This window comes from Mytilus trossulus, chromosome 13 (genome assembly GCF_036588685.1).
Source record: "Mytilus trossulus isolate FHL-02 chromosome 13, PNRI_Mtr1.1.1.hap1, whole genome shotgun sequence".
Lineage (NCBI taxonomy): Eukaryota > Metazoa > Mollusca > Bivalvia > Mytilida > Mytilidae > Mytilus > Mytilus trossulus.
Genome location: NC_086385.1, coordinates 45,645,096 through 45,649,272, shown reverse-complemented (window position 1 = coordinate 45,649,272; position 4,177 = coordinate 45,645,096).

Here is a 4,177-nt window from a genome sequence, read left to right as displayed (position 1 = left end):
ACATGAATATCTCCAATCTGATTACCATTAAGATTTATCACAATGAATCTATATTTTGATTATATTATAATAGATCACTATAATTGATTAAATAAAGTAATTATACAGGTTAATCGTTATGGCGCTCGGAAATGATTGTTTAATGGAAGTGAAATGAAATTATTACATGTTAATCAATATAACTTTTTTATTGTACTGATAAAAATCAATTAAACAAATATACTTAACGAGTTCTTCTTGTTCCCCAAATTAAATCTTATTGATTAGTTTTAAACTTTGTTATGATTGTTAGTTCTGTAACTGATAAATGATCCTCATGGGGTGTCCATGTAATCTCATAATCACATTTTAAGGCCAAAAGAATTACAAATTCATGTTCTCCGGGTGCGGGAGTTTCTCGTTCTTGAAGATTGGTGGCCTTCAGGTGTTGTCCGATCTATTGTGGGGTTGTTAAATAGTCAAATGATACAAATACACTAAATAATCAAAAATGATTTTGTCTGGTAATAAAATAATCACTATAAAAACGACCGAGTAATCACATAATCAACAACTAAAAGGGAGGCTCATTTGTATATAAAAATCCTTCTGTCACTACAAAATTTCACATATGAAGGCGCGTGCCGTGTACCCAACACCTTAACTAATATTTATTTGGCTCGTTAAATTTTCAAACATTTTGTCAAATGATTACTTTGACCGTTGGAAGTTTTTTTTTAATTTAAAAATTTGAACCAAACACTTTCTCAGAAAAAAATCATGTATAATATAGCAATTCGATAAACACTTATTTTAATCATTGGGAAGCTTATTATTTCCTTATTCTAACATGACGTCCGTCAAACGCTTGGAGAACACAACCGTGGTAAAATATTATTATATTCCATAGGCTGTTCCGATCGTACTACAACGTCATATGTTTTTTTTATGAATGAGCTTCCCAACGTCATACAACAATGACGTAAAAATATTAGCATTTTACAAGAAAATACACGCTTCTGAAACCAAAAATCATCACAAACAAGGAAACGTCAATAAACAATGCTAAAATGTGGTATAAGCCAGTTTGTTTAAACATATAAGACATATAAGTACAGTTGGGGGCAGAACAAGCATTACATAAAGTAAACGCAAGTTAACGCCGCGTGCACACATTTCGTTAATTAACTTCAAATTCCCCGTTTACTAGTAAACGCACGTTTACTATAATTACGTTAACGTGGTCGAAATGGAAATTTATAATGTCTACCCTAGTAAACGGACGTTTACTATGTGTCCGTTTAGTCAGTAGTAAACGGGCGTTTACTTCAGAGTTCTTCAAATTTATTTTTACGTGCACTTAAAAGTAAACGGGCGTTTATTACAGATTTTACAAGTGTATTTTTACGTGCACTTGAAAGTAAACGCGCGTTTACTTTTCGCGTTAACTGATTTGGTAAATTTAGAAATAAACTTAAAGTTAATTTGTACATTAATTTTATAAAAACGACCTTTTGTCTTAATATTTTACGTATATGTGTTTCAAACCAGAACAATTCAAAAACTCTTTTATTTCGAAATATTAAATTTCACAAAATCACTTCCGTAAAGTTCATAAACTTTACTGATTAACAGATGTTCTATATTTTCTTTTCAAAAGTTACATGTACAAATATCGATACGAAAAGAAAGGCTATCCGAGACATCGGAAAAATATTTGTATATGATGGGATACTTTGTATAATCATCATGGTTTAGGTTGTTTCGTTCCCCAATTTTAATTGTCTCTTCGAATTCCTAGGTTTCACTCGGTGCATTTAATACATTATTTTGAATCGAAATTCACCTTGTTTGCCTTGGATTTACATGATAAGATTCTGTTTTGACAAATAATCAAACGTAAATTGTACAGTGTAGTGAAAGGGATATCAATAAAGAGAAACATAAGTATGTACATTTGTACCATCTCGTCAATTTAAATGTTCAAGTATATATATATTGCTATCCTTACAAAACTTTGAATTTTTCGAAAAAACTAAGGATTTTCTTACCCCAGGAGTAGATTACCTTAGCCGTATTTGGCACAACTTTTTTTTGGAATTTTGGGTTCTCAATGCTCTTCAACTTTGTATTTATTTGGCTTTTTCAACTATTTTGATCTGAGCGTCACTGATGAGTCTTATGTAGACGAAACGCGCGTCTGGCGTATAAAATTATAATCCTGGTACTTTTGATAACTTTTTACACCACTGGGTCGATGCCACTGCTGGTGGACGTTTCGTCCCCGAGGGTATCACCAGCCCAGTAGTCAGCACTTCGGTGTTGACATGAATATCAATTATATGGTCTTCTTTATAAATTTTCTGTTTACAAAACTTTGAATTTTTCGAAAAAACTAAGGATTTTCTTACCCCAGGAGTAGATTACCTTAGCCGTATTTGGCACAACTTTTTTTGGAATTTTGGGTCCTCAATGCTCTTCAACTTTGTATTTATTTGGCTTTTTCAACTATTTTGATCTGAGCGTCACTGATGAGTCTTATGTAGACGAAACGCGCGTCTGGCGTATAAAATTATAATCCTGGTACTTTTGATAACTTTTTACACCACTGGGTCGATGCCACTGCTGGTGGACGTTTCGTCCCCGAGGGTATCACCAGCCCAGTAGTCAGCACTTCGGTGTTGACATGAATATCAATTATATGGTCTTCTTTATAAATTTTCTGTTTACAAAACATTGAATTTTTCGAAAAAACTAAGGATTTTCTTACCCCAGGAGTAGATTACCTTAGCCGTATTTGGCACAACTTTTTTTGGAATTTTGGGTCTTCAATGCTCTTCAACTTTGTATTTATTTGGCTTTTTCAACTATTTTGATCTGAGCGTCACTGATGAGTCTTATGTAGACGAAACGCGCGTCTGGCGTATAAAATTATAATCCTGGTACTTTTGATAACTTTTTACACCACTGGGTCGATGCCACTGCTGGTGGACGTTTCGTCCCCGATGGTATCACCAGCCCAGTAGTCAGCACTTCGGTGTTGACATGAATATCAATTATATGGTCTTCTTTATAAATTTTCTGTTTACAAAACTTTGAATTTTTCGAAAAAACTAAGGATTTTCTTACCCCAGGAGTAGATTACCTTAGCCGTATTTGGCACAACTTTTTTTGGAATTTTGGGTCCTCAATGCTCTTCAACTTTGTATTTATTTGGCTTTTTCAACTATTTTGATCTGAGCGTCACTGATGAGTCTTATGTAGACGAAACGCGCGTCTGGCGTATAAAATTATAATCCTGGTACTTTTGATAACTTTTTACACCACTGGGTCGATGCCACTGCTGGTGGACGTTTCGTCCCCGAGGGTATCACCAGCCCAGTAGTCAGCACTTCGGTGTTGACATGAATATCAATTATATGGTCTTCTTTATAAATTTTCTGTTTACAAAACTTTGAATTTTTCGAAAAAACTAAGGATTTTCTTACCCCAGGAGTAGATTACCTTAGCCGTATTTGGCACAACTTTTTTTGGAATTTTGGGTCCTCAATGCTCTTCAACTTTGTATTTATTTGGCTTTTTCAACTATTTTGATCTGAGCGTCACTGATGAGTCTTATGTAGACGAAACGCGCGTCTGGCGTATAAAATTATAATCCTGGTACTTTTGATAACTTTTTACACCACTGGGTCGATGCCACTGCTGGTGGACGTTTCGTCCCCGAGGGTATCACCAGCCCAGTAGTCAGCACTTCGGTGTTGACATGAATATCAATTATATGGTCTTCTTTATAAATTTTCTGTTTACAAAACTTTGAATTTTTCGAAAAAACTAAGGATTTTCTTACCCCAGGAGTAGATTACCTTAGCCGTATTTGGCACAACTTTTTTTGGAATTTTGGGTCCTCAATGCTCTTCAACTTTGTATTTATTTGGCTTTTTCAACTATTTTGATCTGAGCGTCACTGATGAGTCTTATGTAGACGAAACGCGCGTCTGGCGTATAAAATTATAATCCTGGTACTTTTGATAACTTTTTACACCACTGGGTCGATGCCACTGCTGGTGGACGTTTCGTCCCCGAGGGTATCACCAGCCCAGTAGTCAGCACTTCGGTGTTGACATGAATATCAATTATATGGTCTTCTTTATAAATTTTCTGTTTACAAAACTTTGAATTTATCGAAAAAACTAAGGAT